Genomic DNA, 16,983 nt, shown 5'->3' with positions numbered 1-16,983 from the left:
TATTTATTGAGCCCGTCATCGGGCAGGGATGGTCTCTATCTGTTGCCAAATTGTCCATTCCCAGCGCTCGGTACAGTGCTCTGCACGTAGGAAGCGCTCAACAAATACTATTGAATGAATGAATGAATGAATAAATGAATGAGTGAATCTATTGAGCCCTTACTGTGTGCGGAGCGCTGTACACCCACCCTCCTCTCCGGACACGCGCTGCCCAACGCCCTTCGTCCTGAACCGACCCCAGCAAGCACACACAACAGGCACACATGCACACACACAGGCACACACACAGACACACAAATTTATACGCACACAGGCACACACGCTTATAAACGCAGACACAGACACATACATACAGACATACACACACAGATACACGCATTTATGCAGACACACACACTTATAAACGCAGGCATAGACACAGACACTTATACACACACACAGACATACACACTTATACCCACACAGATACACACATTCATGCAGACAAACACTTATAAACGCAGACATACTTATACACATGCAAACATACACACATTTATGCACACATACATACAAAGACATACATACACTTATAAACGCAGACACACAGACACATACACACAGACACACACATTTATGCACACACACACATACACAGAGACACCCATAGACACACACACTTATAAACGCACACACTTATACACACACAGACATACACACATTTATGCACACATACAGACACATTTATAAACGCAGACACACAGACATACACATTTATGCACACGCACAGACACACACACTTAAACACCCACAGGCACACATACTCTTATAAACGCAGACACAGACACTTATACACACACAGACATCCACACTGATACACACACTTATGCAGACACACACACAGTTATACACATACAGAGACATCCACACTGATACACACACTTATGCAGACACACACACAGTTATACACATACACACACAGACACACACTTATAAATGCAGACACATACACACTCAGGCACACACATTTATTATCGCAGATACACACATACACACACAGACACACACATACATATAGACACACACATTTATGCAGACACACACACTTGTAAACGCAGACACACAGGCACTTATACACATACACACATTTATGCAGACACACACACTTATAAACGCAGACACACAGACACTTATACACACAGAGACACACACATTTATGCAGACACATACACTTATACACACATTTATGCAGACACATTTATACACACACATTCATGCAGACACATACACTTATACGCACACACACACACACACACTTGTAAACACAGACACAAAGACACACACACACAGACGTGCACACATATATACTAAGACATTTATGCAGACACACACTTATAAACACAGACACACACACATACACACATTTATGCAGACACACACTTATAAACGCTGACACCCAGACACTTACACACACACTTGTAAACAAAGGCACACAGACACACACACAGACGTACACACATATACACACCGACATTTATGCAGACACACTAATAAACGCAGACACCCAGACACACACACACTTACACACACACTTGTAAACGCAGACACACAGGCCCACACAGACGTACACACTTCTATACACACAGACATTTATGCAGACACACACGCACACATATCAACGCAGACACAGACCCACACAGACGTACACACTTCTACACACACAGACATTTATGCAGACCCAGACCTACACACTTCTATACACACATTTCTGCAGACCCCCACACTTGTCAACGCAGACACACAGACCCACACAGACGTACACACTTCTGTACCCACAGACATTTATGCAGACACACACACTTAACGCAGACACAGTCATTTCTGCAGACACACACACTTATCAACGCAGACACAGAGACCCACACAGACGTACACACTTCTATACAGACATTTATGCAGACCCAGACCTACACACTTCTATACACACATTTCTGCAGACCCCCACACTCGTCAAGGCAGACCCACGGACCCACACAGACGTACACACTTCTGTACCCACAGACGTTTATGCAGACCCCCACACTTGTCAAGGCAGACCCCCAGACGCTCCCAGCCATACACACTTCTGCACCCACAGACCTTTATGTAGACCCCCACACTTGTCAAGGCGGACCCCCCAGCCCCTCCCAGCCATACACACTTCTGCACCCACAGACCTTTATGTAGACCCCCACACTCGTCAAGGCGGACCCCCCAGCCCCTCCCAGCCATACACACTTTTGCACCCACAGACCTTTATGTAGACCCCCACACTCGTCAAGGCGGACCCCCCAGCCCCTCCCAGCCATACACACTTCTGCACCCACAGACCTTTATGCAGACCCCCACACTTGTCAAGGCGGACCCCCCAGCCCCTCCCAGCCATACACACTTCTGCACCCACAGACCTTTATGCAGACCCCCACACTCGTCAAGGCGGACCCACCCAGACATACACACTGGTCTAGACCCAGATATTTATGCAGACACACAGACCCTTCTAGCCAGACCCCCCCCCCCCCCCCCCCGCTGCGCCCCCGCCTCGAACGGCTTGGCCCTGGGAGCCGGGCGGGCGCGTTGTCCGGAGGTGGGAGCGCGTTGTCCGGAGCCGGGAGGGAGGCGGGGCGAAGGGGCCGGGACACGGCAGCGCCGAGGAAACAGCGGACATCAGCGAAACCTCCCACCCAGCCGGTCCCCTTCTCCCCACACACGCACACCCCCCTCCCGCCCCCACCCGCCGCGGGCGGCTTCGTTCCCCCCTCCCCCGTCCGCCTTGGGCGAGCTAATCCTCCGGGGGGCATCCGATGGATCTGTCCCTGCCTCCCGCTCCAATGAGGGCCGGCCTGGTAGGTGGGGGTGCGGAGTGTCGGGGTGAGTGTGCGACGGGCGCGGGTGGGAAGGGGCCGCTCCGGAGGCGCCATTTTCCCCCCGCTCCGTCGGTCTTTGCCCGCCATCTCTCCGGGTGGGGGCCGAGCTGTGCGCGGCCGGCGGGGCGTCTCCCCCAGCCCCTGCATCCCTCCCTCCCTCCCCCCCCCCCCCCGGTCCCATCCCATCCCCGCCCATCGGTCGCCTTGTGACAGATGCCGAGGGCGGCGTGGGAGCGGCGGCGGCCCCGCGGGGGGCTCGGCCGGGGACACGGACACACATTGCACCCACCCGGCCGGGCGGCCGCGGCAGCCCCGGAGACACACAACCCACCGACACACACAGGCCAGGCGACACTCGCAGCCACAGACGGGGAGGGGGGGACGGGACGGGACGGGACGGGACGGACGGGCCCCCCCAGCCCCGAGGAGCCACCCGCATCCCTTCCTTCGTCCTCTGTTTTCCTCGCGTGGCCAAGGGGACGCGAGCTCGTTTTGCAGGGCGACTTTGCTGGGGGGAGGAGGAGGTCCAGAGACACCCTCGCAGAGACACATGACACACACCCAGAGACACAAACGCAGAGACCCGAGACACACACACACACGCAAAGACACTCGCAGAGACACCCACGCAGAGACACACTCGCACAGACACACACCCAGAGACACACTCGCAGAAACACACACCCGGAGACACACTCGCACAGACCCACCCAGAGACCCAGACGCAGAGACACCCACAGACCAGACGACACTGGAAGACCGAAAGGGGGGTGGGGGGAGACATGCCCTAGGAGCCCCGAGGAGGGACCTGCATCTCTTTCTTCATCCTTTATTTTTCTCGCTCTGCCCAAGTTAACGCGGCCTCGTTTTGCAGGGTGACTTTGCTGGGAGGCGGGGGCAGGAGGAGGAGGAGGAGAAGGAGGAGGAGGAGGAGGAGGAGGAGGAGGGGGATGCTGCTGCTGCTTCTGCTGCTGCTTCTGCTGCTGCTGCTGCGCGGCGGCGGCGGGCGAGGGGAGGTGGGTGTGGAGAGAGGATGGCTGTCCATTTGAGCGGGTCGGCGGGGGCATCGGGCCGGCGGGATCTGGGGGTCCTTCTTGGAGTTGGCATCACCCGGGCCGGGGGCACCGGCTCCCCGTCTCCGGGGGGCCGCCGCTGATGGTGCCCGCGCTCTTTGGGGGGCGGGGAAAAGAGAGGGGGCGGGGGGAGGCTGAAAGATTTCTGCTCCTTTTTTTCTTTTTTCTTTTTTTTTTTTCGCTCCCTTTGTAAGTTGCAGGTTAAGTGGAGCTAGAGAGCAACGTTGCAACCTACTTGGATTTTTTTTTTTTTGAGGGAGCAAAATGTATCAGAATTTAACGTGTGGCTAAGAGAAGAACTGGAGAGATCTGGTCCCGTCTGGAAGGTTGGTGTGGGGGTTTAATGCGGGTGGATTTCTGTCCTGGCGTCTCGTCTTCCAATCCTATTGAACTGATTTGGGTCTTTTTCTTTCCTTTCTTCTGTCTCTCTCTTTCTCTCTGTCCCCTGCGCTCTCGTTATTTTGACATTGAAAGGACGCGCACCCCCGAAAACCAACAATTTGCCGTAATGACCTAGCGAGGTGAATGTCTGGAGGTGGGGGTCTGTTTAGCTGAAGCTGTGGACGAGAGAAGGGAATCCGAATGACCTGCCGGCTTGCCCTTCTCTATATTTCAGAAGTAAATCATTGACCAAAATAAGGGATCGCTATTGATTGATAATTTCATGTTAATGGAGTGTATCCTCGACAAAAGAAAAAAACTGCCTTAGGTAATCCGTAGAATCAGAATGAGCAAAACCGGTTATGTGAATATTTTACATCCCAATGTTGAGCAGGACAGTGTATTTGAGAGTGTGAGGGTGTATGGGGAGAGAGGTGCTGTTTGCTAGTAGTCTGTGATTTGGTGAACGTACAGCAGATTGCATAGCCAAACCAAGTTATTGCTGAACTAATCCCTTCAAATACGGGAAAAAAAAATCACTCATCTCTGTAATCTGATCTGAAGTGGAAATATTTTCGTTGGAGATCTGAAAGTTTGCTTGATTGTTATTAGGAGACGTGACTTAGTCAGTCTTGACCCATTGCCTCTGGGTTTTGTTGAGGTTTTTTTTGCTGTTGCCCCCTCATGTTGAATTTATTTTTAACGTGAATCTGCGTGTGTTTCCAAGTGTGTGTGTGTACGCGTGCTTATGTGTGTGTGCCTGTGCAATACATATATCTGTCTAAAAAGGCAGTTGAGAGAAGGATTTCCGATTTGTTTCCGCTTCAAATAAACTATACTGATAATCTCATGGTTGCTGTCTGATGCTAAGAGAGGCAATTTGTGTTTTTTTTATCCCTGGAGAAACTCTTCCCCCCAAAAGAGCAGCTTCTCCAGAGATGCAATTGCGGGTCTTTCCCACTGTTCATACTTCCCTTCCTAAAGTTCTGTTGGGATCTGTGGGGAATATGAAGATGCGTGCTCTCTCTTTTTCTCTTTCTCTCTCTCCCCCCCACCCTTTTCTTCTTTCCTTATAATGTTGTGTGAAAATGGGTTTGAAAAACAACAAACAGGAAAAAATAAACCCTTGATAAAACTTGTGCCTCTAATTCAGGGATCTCCTTGTTCTTCCCCACCTTATTATTGCTTCTTGTCTGTCTCTGGAACAGTTTGATTTGCCCTGTTCCCCCTACCTCTACTCAAAAATGCATCTGGATGCTGAGAGGAGGTAGTCATTTATGCCAATTCTGAAAGTTAATACAGCTGAACAGTGTCTGGATAACTGGGGCTTGGGCGTGGGGTAGGGAATCCCCTCCCCGCTCTCCCCCTGCCCGCCCCTCCATACATTTTAGGTGGGCACTTGGCTTCAGAGAAGGAAGAGCATAGGAGTGAGTGTGTGTGTGCTCGCGTGTGCATGTGTTTCTGCATACGTGTGTGTATGTGTGTATGTGTGTATGTAAGTGTGTGCATGCAAGGGATGGAAGACATCATTAGCAAGCTAAATTTTGGGGGGTGTCGGGTTTAGAAGTCTTCCAGTCAATTTCTCTTGCCTTTGTCTCTGTCTCTTCTGACATTTCATACCCAGTTAGTTCATTTTTGTCCCCTCAGCTTAAGGGCTGGCTGAAGCTACAGTGTCTTACGGTAACTGTCTACCTCTGTGGTAGGCCACTTGAAATGGTGGGATGAAAGGGGGAAGGTGGAGGAGGAAAGGACAGGTGGTAAAATAGATCATTTGAGTTGTGAGTGAGTGAGTGTGAGTCTGTGTGTTCTGGCTCTTGTGAGTGATTGTGTCTGAAGCCATTGCTGGTTTCTAAGGTTTTGCTGGTGTCAGAGTCAGGACTGTTGCAGTCAGTGGTGGCACTGAAATCGGAGCCGAGCATGGGAAAGAATGGGTGGCAAGGAGATATATTAGGGAGACAGAGAAGGGAAATAGTGTTTCTCTTTTCACAGTGAATTTTAAAGTACTCCTCGAATAAACAGTACGGTGGATTGTCTTGGGCAGAGGGAGCGCAACTAGTCCGGGAGAGATTATACCAACTGTTAGTTAATGTTGCCTTATATGTCTGTCGATGCAATTTAAAAGGTTGGTGTAGGCTGGTTAAGAATTGCTAGCTAGTCCCTCGCTGCCTGGAGAAGTAATTCGATCCTTTGCGTATTGTCAAGAGGATATGACGGAGGTAAAGGAATCACAGTTCTACTTCTCTACTCAATATTTTGAGTCCCGCCCTCCCCACCCCCCCCACCCCCCCGGCCGGCCTTTGAACAAACTTCCCCTCCAACTATTCACTCACAGGGACAGGAATCTGCAGAGTCTTTCCTGCTAGCATGAGTTTGGGAAGAGAAAGAATTGAGGGGCTGAAATCATCTGAGAAGGCAGTGGGAAGCAAAAAAGGGAGACACTGCATCTTGTTGGAGAAGAACCAGGTAGGTAGGAAGTGAGGGCCTAGCTCACTCTTGATTCTCTATGCTGCTTTTTGTGGTACCTTGGCTTCCAGTTCCATTAGGTCCCCAATTGATAAATCCCTGACACGGAAATGAGAGTCCTGAAGAAGAAAGTTCTATCAACAGGGCTATTATTTGTACTTGGACTTTAATCTCTACTCTTAGAGAAGGTTATGGAAAAGGGTGTGGGCTGGGGGGGGGTGGGGGAGGGAGGTGTTGGGTTGGGGGAAAGAGGGATGAGAAGTAGCCAGAGGATGGGATATCCTTTCTGAATTCACTTGGAGGCTCTGTGTCTTGCCTTGACTGCAGGCTCTCAAAATGCCGACTCTCCAATTGCGATTCAGAGTTTTAATTGAATCCAGAAATCTGTTGAGAAGGAACAGGGCCAAGGCGACTCTTGTTTTCCCTGTAACCCAGGGATGGGGAAAGAAATACTTTTTGCTCAGGGTATTTCAAGTGGCTTCAACTTTGGGGCTGCCAAAAGAACGAGGTAAATTGTTATGAACCCATTAGCATTTTAGGGAGATGCATTGAAAAATGATGAAATGACGTCTTGGGCTTCTACCGAGTCCTACGGTGTTTTAAGATTCAGGCAGATTGACAGAGTTAGTTTTGGCTTTTAATAATTGCCAACCAGTTATTTGCTTTTGGTCACTGTTCACCAGATGGGACAGGAGAGTGTAGTGGTTAGAGGAACTGAGCTGGAAGTTGAAAGGCCAAGGCTCTCTTTGGGTTTAACCTTGGACTTGCCAAGTACTCTTGGGTAAGTCATTTCCTTCCTCCTCTACCTCTGCTCTCTCAGGTGCCCTCTACTTAGGGTACCCTGGGAGTGATAGTAATGATTAGCCATGTCTGCTGAAGTGCTTCGAACTCTGTGGAGAAAGGTGCTCTATAAATGTGAGGTATTGTCATGGTTATTAGCTTTCTTTGTGGGACTATTTCTAAGCCCATCCTTTGATTAACATATGATCTGATGAGGTCATATATACTCAGCCTGGCCCGAACAAAGGCTAGATGTACCCAGAAAGCAAAACACCAGACACCCACTGAGCAGAACTGGCTTCATTATATAAGAAAATACACCCCTTGAGTTTTATTTTTGTTCCAAGTTTTCGTTTCTTGGATATTAATTTTTTTTTCCCTGTGCCATCAACCCAAGCCTCACTGAGGCTCTCAGACTACAGTGATGCTCTGAGAAAGTGCCACTCTTGGTCAGTTCCTTTACCCCTCGATGGGATCAGAGAGAAACCAGTTACTTCTTTGGCCTTCTCCATGGGGCTCAGTGGCTCAGCCTTTCCCCAGCGCATTCTCTTTCCTTCAGTCAGCCTCCCCTGGAACAGAGAAACCTTTTGCTTGAAGGCCTGTAATTGCACTGCAATGGTGACTTGACCCAACCCAACCCACAACAAGCAATGGCAATGTCTAGGGCACCAAATAAACAGTTCTGAAGTCCAAAGCGTTGCTCTGGTGGAAAGCAGCAGCTTTCCCCATGAAATTGATGACCGATGACAATCAGTATGCACAGATGATCTCTCTCTCTTTTTCTCTCTCCCCCCCCCCCCACCCCCCGGATCCTTGAAGAATAATTACAGCCAACAAAATAGAGCTGACCCTGGTGAGGAGAGGTGCCTGTTTCTCTCAGAGCTTGAGAGGGAGGAGGGGATAGCGATCAGATAACAGGACTAAAGTGGACCAGATCGGAATTGAAAATGTCAACCTACACAAATGTCTTCTTCCTTCCTTCCCCAATTGTGGTTTTAGTTTTTTCTTTCCTTGACAAGAAATCAGGTGCTTAAGGTCATCATTGCTCAGGATATACTTGAAGAGATTTGGGGTCTTGCCATTGTAAGAGAATCTTCACTCCTTGAAAATCCTTGGAAAGGCAGGATTTGCTTTTTTGGATTTCATGGGAGTAGTTGTGTTGGATGACCAAGATTTGGGGCTAGATTTCAACCATGATTCATTATTCCATCTCTTTCCTTCTGGGCACCTCTCCCATTCCCCAGGCATCCGACCACAGAACACCTCGAGGGCCATTACTGGCAATCAGTCAATCAATGGGGTTTACTGAGGAGTGTTCACTGTGTGCATAGTGCTGTAGTAAGAACTTGGGAGAGTACCACATAATAAAGTTGGTGGATGTGATCCCTGCCCTCTAGGAGCTTACAGTCTCTGATACGCCCCTGGCTTTGCCCCTGATTTCATCAATTTTTTCTTAATCCATAACCGCGTTTGATCAACTGGGCCTAAATAATCTTACCGCCTAAGGAATCTGTAACCATGTGATCTTGAATTCCACAGGTTCCCTTTCTGCCAAGTGCCTGGGTATCCAGATTTGTCATGGGGCTCTTGAATCCAAACTTTTCCAAACACATTTTTTATTAATGATATCTGTTAAACTCTTACTATGTGCCAGGCCCTATTCTGAGCGCTGGGGTAGATACAAGCTAATCCGAGTGGATGCCATCTATGATCCATATAGACCGTGCTGCTTCGCACGCTGCTTCATTTTGGTGAAATAATTTGGTCCCCCAGTCAAAATCTTGTAGACCATAAGCTCCTTGAAAGGTTTCTCCTTTGACTTCTATGGTAATTCTTCTTCCACAAAAAAGGCATTACTCTTGCCACTACGACTACACCCATTAAGCCTCCACTGTATGTAGGGTCCTGTACTAGGTGCTATGCAGAGTAGCAGAAGAAGCAATAGATAGCCAAACCTCAGGGAATTAGACGTATTAAACATTTTGGGAAGTGGAAAGGAGGAAGGATGGAGTCACGGGAGAGATTGGAATAGCTGGAGTCATTTGGACTGACCTGGGAAGGCATTCCTAGAAGGGATGAACATGAGCCCAGTTTTAAAAGCGGGGCGTGTAGTGGTTTGGGGAAAGGAGGCCGGAGGGCATTTCTAAGTAAGGGAGTGGCAGATGCTTAGATTTGAAGGTGAGATGGGGCTGTGACTCATGGAAAGGCTGTACCTGGAGGGTGGGGTGGGGTGGGGGGTGGTACCCACCAGTTTGTTAATTTACCAAGATGAGCTCCAGTGGATCCATTTTTGGAATAAGAAGACCGTTTAGAGAGAGAAAGATCAATTGAAGACTTGTTCTGGGTAAACTTGCCCTATTCATTCAGGCCCTCCTCCCATCTCCCGCAACTGCCCACACTATCGCTCCCTGTCAGACTACCAACCCTTCAGCCTTCCTGTTGGGTTCTTCTCTATCAGGGAAAGGTTGAACAATGGATCATTCCCAAAGAGATGGCCTTGAGTGAAATTTGGAGCCCCTAAAGTAGTCTCCATCTTGACTCTTTCGTAGGTGTGTAGCCTAGGGGTAAGAGAATCTGTCCCATGACATCATTTGAAAGTTCATTGTGTAGGCTAACCTGGCTTGAGCCTCCAGAATGCTTTGAACGAGGAAGATTCTCCAAAGTGGGTACCTAGTTGTTGTAATCATATTTAATTGAACAAAGAGAAGGACGAAGAGGGGGAATAAAGAAAGCTATGAGATTTATGAAATTGGGTATAAAGAAAGCCTAAAATCATTCACTCGTCCTGCTAAGAGTTTGTAAAAAGAGAAGTGGAAAGGGGTTGATGACGGGTGGCGAGGTGTGTTGATGACGGGTGGCGGGGAAGGGAGAGGAAGCTCTATTTATCAGTGAGATATTGGGCAGAACTCACTTAGCTGTACAATGATTGCCTGAGATATAAAGTAATCAATCAGTCATTCTTAGCAGAGTCAAGTAGACATGAGGTATTGCTAATAGTTCAAAGTAGTTCAGTGATAATGTGGGAAAGAAAGCAGGGATTGATTCGGCATTACTGATGGTATTGTTTCTCCGATAACTTTCTGTCGGTCCCCTATGTGCTTTGAGATCTTTGAAAAAGGAAAAGAAGCTATCATCTATACTAATAGGGCAAAACTCTGGTAAGACTAGGCCAATAGTCTTCTCGTGTTCTTATACGATTATTGTTCTACAGTATTGATCTGTGACTACGGTGAGTGCAGAAAACGAAGGGAATGGAGCACAGGAAACCTGGCCTGACTCCCGTGAGTCGCTGAGGCTGGGCGGCTTGGAAGGCAGACATTCTTTGAGGTGGCCAGGCCAAACCAGTTCAAGTAGGGACTTCCTAGAGGAGGTATGTTGGGTTATGCAAAAGCCGCTGCTGTTTCCTGAAGAGGGCTAAGACTGGCTAGTCTTAGGCTCTAGGGCAGAGGTACCCCCATTTGAGGCCTAAACTCTGGGTTTGTATTCTGCCGGTCCCATGCCCATGTAGTAGACGGTCTTTAAGGGAAAGGAGACGTTAAAACAAATTACAGACGGGGATCCAACCTTCTCTTTTCCGCTGGACCCCTCTTCTCTGGTTTCAGGTCCTAAGATCAGATGCTTCTCCACAGAACCATAGATTTTAAGATCACTGTTTGCTGTCAGGTATGCCTGAGTTTCAGACTGTTGCTCTCTAAAGTCTATTGGGTAAAGCCCAGAAAGCTCCATCTGGTAAGAAGAGGTGTTCTATCTCTTCTAAACTTTCCAAGTGCCTAATTCTGTGCTAGTGCACCAAATGGGTGCTCAATAAATGCTATTACATCTACTACGAATATTACAAGATTTGAATTCTGGATTTGCTAATGGCTCACTCTGTGTTTTGGGGAAGATTTCTTAACTTTTCTGGTCATAGTTTTTCTTTCTGTAAAAGGTGAATAATACCTCCCTTCAGAATGATGTTGGGAAGACAAGTCTGTGGCCTAGTGGATAGAGCCCAGGTCTGGGAATCAGAAGGGGCCGAGTTCGAATCCCCTGCTCTGCCACATGTCTGCTGTGTGACCTTGGGCAAGATCACTTAACTTCCTTGTGCCTCAGTTCCCTCATCTGTCAAATGGGAATTAAGAATGTGAGCCCTATGTGGGACAGGGACTGTGTCCAACCAGATTATCTGGTACTTAACCCAGCGCTTAGAACAGTGCCTGCCGCACTGTAAGCACTTGACAAATACCACAGTTATTAATATTCATTCAATAGTATTTATTGATTGTTTACTATGTGCAGAGCACTGTACTAAGCACTTGGAATGAACAAATCGGCACAAATAATTAATTGGTATTAATTAATACCACAAGTAGAGGTGATTGGGTGAAAGTGCTCTGGGCTCTTTAGAAGAATCATGCTGTGTAAAGATGAAGGGTTATTGTGGATTGTTTTGGGTGTACATCTGGGTAAGGAATCGTGATCCCAGCCTCCTGCTGCCTAGCTGGAGAAAAACAGAAAGACAGGCACGTTTCAGCTCCCCAGCTGTGCTGTCTGTGTCGGGTGTGTTTTCGGTAGGAGGGAGTGTTAGACTGGATGGGGGAGGGGGGTTGGGGGAGGGAAGGGAGGAGTAGGGGCGGTGGTGAAGGCAGTGGTAAATAAAAACAAACTTTTTGTTAATGGTTTATAGCGCGACATCATTTTCTCCACATTTTAGGGCCCGGCGAAGAATGTTTGATCAGAGAAGGCGGGAGATCGTAGTAGTACATTAGTGTGAGAATCAAGCAGCTGTCCAAGAGAATAGGGAAATGAAGAGAGAGCTGGGGAGCACAAATGATTAAACCGCGTGGGGTTGGGTTCTCCATATCTGAACTCGGCTCTTGTGCTCGCTACCCACGTCCACTGGCAGAATGGGCTGTCCTTCCCAAATTCCTCAGGCCAGAGTCTGCCACTTGAGAGACTGCCATATCAAAGAATACAGGAGCCTGAAGGAAGCCATCCTCACTCCATACACCTTCCCACCTTCCGGCCCTCTTCTGAGCTACCGGCGTTTAGGGGTTAGGGCCTACCTGCCTGCCTTTCTCTTTTCCAGCCCCTTTAAGGACGTTATGAGGAGAAATTTAACACTGAGTTGGGTTCTCAGCATCTAAATGGCTCCTTTTCTAAAGGTGAGGTCTTTTCAGACGAGTTATGAACTCTTTATTAGGGCTAGGGTTGGGGTGGGGGATGGGAAGAGTGACTAGGCTGATCATCATTCAACCAACCACCCACCTGTCAAAAAATGGAATTTGAACCCTATCTCATCTGTAAAATGGGGGTTAAGACTGTGAACCCCATGTGGGACAGGGACTGTGTCCAACCCGGTTATCTTCTGTCTACCCTAGCACTCAGGACGGTGCTTGGCATGTCGTAAGCACTTACAGACACCGTTTTAAAAAAAGAAAAAAAACCACCAGTATTGGAGCTGCTTCACCCAAAGCAGAATGTTGTCTGCTGAGGGAAAGTCCCCGGACCACCTTCAGCCAGGAAATGTGGGTGGCAAAGGCGGCTGCTGCGGAAGACCTGCCAAATGGAAGCCAAGTTAATCTTGCCGAGGGAGAGGAGAGAGAATAGCTACGTTGAACAATACATGATGCTTGAGCTGGGGCGTGATGTTCCAACCTCACTTTTAGACACTTCCATGGAGCTCCTACTACCCGCCAGGGGAGGAGACGCGGCAGAGGCATGAGAACTGGGAAAGGAAGGAGAGAAAGGCCACAGAAGACGCATGGAGTCATTGAATAATTTTCCCTGCACCCCATAGTCTTCATTATTTTGAAGGTGTTCCGGTTGATGATGGTGATATTTGTTAAGTCCGTATTATGGGCCGAGCATTGTACTAAGTGTTGGGGTAGATCCAAGACAGTCGGATTATACACAATCCCTGTCCCAGTTGGCACTCACAGTCTAAGTGGGAGGGAGAATATTGAATCCCCATTTTATAGGTGATGAAATTCAGGCACAGAGAAGTTAAGCGACTTGTCTAAAGTCACACAGCAGGCAAGGGGCAGAGCTGAGATTAGAATCCAGGTACTCAGACTCCCAGGCCCCTACTCTTTCAGCTGGGCCACACTCCTCCGTCTTCTTGTCTCTTCTGGTATCAGAGCTAATTCTGGGGGCTAGAAAAGGTCCTGGTTTGTTGTCTTGCAGGGAAGGTTCTATAGTCATTACACTAGCCACTTTCAGTTGATGAGTCAGTAGAATTTACCGAATGCTTACACACCACAGAGCATGGTACTAAGGAAGTGCTTGGGAGAGAAGAACAGAATTGGTAGACACGGTCCCTGCCCTCACTGAGCTTACAGTCTAGCAGGGGAGACAGACATTAAAATATACTACAGGTTGGTTGTTCAGACAATTTTGCCTTAGAAGGCTGAATGAATCTTCCCAGCCTCCCAGGGCACTTGGTGACAGACAGGTATTTTTAGCTTCATTCAAAGGTGAAGAGACTGAAACCAAGGGAGTTCATAAAAGGTAGGTGAGGAATGAACCAGAACTCAAACCCTGATTCCTTAGCTGAATATTCCCATATAGCCACAGTCCTCCTCCCACCCTGCTCTCCTTAAGAGCCAGGTGTTTTGGCTGATCATTTAATCTCTTTTGTGTAACCAATGTAGCAGGCTCCCTTGCTCTGGTTTTTGGAATCCTGTTCCTTCTCCAGTACTTTCTCCCAGTGAGGTTTAAGTGACTCGAGCTGTGTGCAAGGGTTAGATCGCCTTTTAGAGATTAGGGATTTCCTTTTGGGTATCCAACTGAATCTGACTTTTGTGCTGGTGTTTGAGAAGCAGCAGGGTCGAAGACCCTAGCCATGGGTCTCAAGAGTCAAGAGCTGGGCCCTGCCCTTTGTTATTTTACCAGTGGTTTACTGTGTAGCTTTGGTTATATTGCTAGATCCTTTTCTGTCATAATTCTTTCTTCTGTTCTGCAGGGATAATCATCTCTACCTACCCCACAGCCACACTCTTTATATTGGTAACACTCAGCCCTTTACAAATGCAAAGCTCACGATACAAGCAAGTTGTCTTCAATTTCTATTTACCCTGAACTTCCTCTCCAAGGACCAAAGGCCCTGATAAATGGAGGAAAGCATATTATTCTTCTAGAGTAGGAAACTGAGGTCTAGATGGTTAGCTATGCCAACGCTGAACATAGGAAAGGAACATCAGGGTGGGGAAGGCCTTAGGTAGGTATTCTGATGTCCTTTTGTCCCATTTGGCCGACCTTAGATGAGTACCAGGGAGTGAGGTGTTGGCAAAGTCTTCCACCCTTTGTTGGACAAGGTCAGAGTTTTTAAAAAGAAATTGAACTGGCATCATGGGGCTTGCCAAGATTCAGATGTGAAGGCCAGCTACATCTACCAGGAGGTTCTGGCACCAGACACAATTGGCACAGCTGGAAGCAACTTAATTGTACTGTTTTCTCTTGGGACCCAGTTCCATTGTGAGAACAACCCCTTTAGTACATAGAATGACAATGTACTCCCTCCCCTCAGCAATCCCGGCCCTGTAGGGCTTTGCCAGCAAGGCTCAGGTGCCCAATACCTCCGTTGGAAGTAGATGATAATGGGCTCCTCCCAAGATATCGCTTTGACAGGCATCTGTCTACTCTCCTCATGCCATCTAAGTTAGAGATCAGGCAAAGGATCCCACTTTAAAAAGGTCAGTGAATTTATCTGAAAGCACAGCAGAGAAGCTGTCAGTTTAGAACCCAAGTCTTCAGAATCCCAGTCTGGCAACCTGTCACAAGGCTACACTGGGTTCAAGTGCAGTGAACTGCCATTGAGTCTCTCCATTTGGGTGGCAGTTGACCCGACTTAAAATCTTAAGTTGATAAGTCTGCCAAGCAAGCACAGAGGAGAAGGCTACTACAGAATTAGGGTGAACACATTTACTTGGTAATCCTCGAGTCCCTCCTACTTAGATAGTGAGCCCCATGTGGGACAGGAATCGTGCCCGACATAATTATCTTGTAACTCCCCCAGTGCTTAGTACCATGCTGGGCTTATAGCGAGCACTTAACAAATGCTGTTTTTAAGCATTTCATTTAAGCTCTAATGGGGAATTTTAGAAAAATATTCAAATTCACCAGAATTACATTAGCACTGGACAATCTGGTGTGGTGACCTTGCCCTAACCCTGGCTTTCCCTGCTCATTTCAAATGCTTATGCATCCACTCATAGACTGGAACATGCTTAGATAGTGTCCTTGGGCTTGTAGTCCAAATTTTTCAGCCACAGAGATCTGCAGTCCTCTTTCCCCCCCCCATTCAGAAGCAGCATGGCCTATTGGAAAGAGCCGACTCTGCCTTCTGTCTGCTGTGTGACCTTGGGCCAGTCACTTAACTTCTCTGTGCCTCAGTTACCCCTTCTGTAAAATGGGGATTAAATCTTACTCCCTCCCACTTAGCCTGTGAGCCCCTTGTGGGTCAAGTGTCTATGTCCAACCTGATTAACTTGTATGTACTCCAGTGCTTAGAGCAGTGCTTGGCACATAATAAGTGCTTAACAAGTACGATAATAATTATTCTTATTATTCTCCTAGTTGCTGAGAGGAAAGGGAAGATGGGCATACTGAGGAGAGTGCAGCATTTTCCATAAAATAGTATAGCTGACTTTGAATCAAATTCGTTTTTATCACTGAGCCGTTGCTTCCAACGTGAACTCTTTTGCGTTATAGGTAGAGGAACTCAAAGAGCTGACATTTGGGTTTATGTCTAACTCCAGTGACCCTCAGCCTTTGTGGTTGAAGGCATAGCAACCTGTCCAACATCCTGTTGAATACCACTGCTCACTTGCATTGCACTCTCCAACGCAGCGCAAGATGGTGGCTCTTATGCTGCTAATGAGGTGTTCTCTTCTGAAGGGCGCCACCTTTGATAGCACTGTGCTTGTAAGTACCTCATTCTGAAGCTGGGAGCAGAATGAAATGTAGATACTATGTCTCAAAAATTTCTAAGGCGGTGGCACATCAGTAATAAATTTGTTATGAACATTATGTGTCAAGTACCAGGGTCTAAAAGAAAGTACGTAGGAGCTTCCTCCATTCTATTTCTTCTCTCTCTCTCTCTCTCTCTCTCTCTCTTTTAAATTGTATTCCCTCTTCTTGTATCATGAGGATTTGTGTTTGTTTGAGATGAGGCAAGTTTCCCGCTCATTTGGGCTCCAGCTGACGGAGCAAGTGTTATTGGCAAGGAATGGTAAATGTTCCAACCGCTCAACACTTTCCCCTCCCATAACTCTTTCCTTCTGGAGTCCTTATTGTCACCACTCAACTTATCTGAAAAACTGCTCTCATTATTAAGAAAGAGTCTCTGCTGGGGTACAGGCACCAGTCAATCATCCTGAGAAAGGTTAATTTTCACTGTAAGCAAGAACCTAGCACAAGGT

At 47.9% G+C, this 16,983-nt stretch overlaps 1 protein-coding gene across 2 annotated transcripts in view; it reads left to right on the top strand.

Moving 5' to 3' along the window:
* The first annotated feature begins 4,124 nt into the window (after nucleotides 1-4,124).
* SETBP1 (SET binding protein 1) overlaps nucleotides 4,125-16,983 on the top strand; it is a 359,213-nt gene continuing 346,354 nt past the window's right edge. For both annotated transcript variants that reach the window (XM_029060111.1, XM_029060105.1), the window contains exon 1: nucleotides 4,125-4,284. The gene's annotated coding sequence lies outside the window, so the exon portion shown is untranslated. The remainder of the gene's footprint in view (nucleotides 4,285-16,983) is intronic.

Source organism: Ornithorhynchus anatinus, chromosome 3 (genome assembly GCF_004115215.2).
Source record: "Ornithorhynchus anatinus isolate Pmale09 chromosome 3, mOrnAna1.pri.v4, whole genome shotgun sequence".
NCBI classification, from domain to species: domain Eukaryota; kingdom Metazoa; phylum Chordata; class Mammalia; order Monotremata; family Ornithorhynchidae; genus Ornithorhynchus; species Ornithorhynchus anatinus.
The sequence above is the reverse complement of the archived record's forward strand: the minus strand, read 5'-3'. Positions and strand labels throughout refer to the sequence as shown.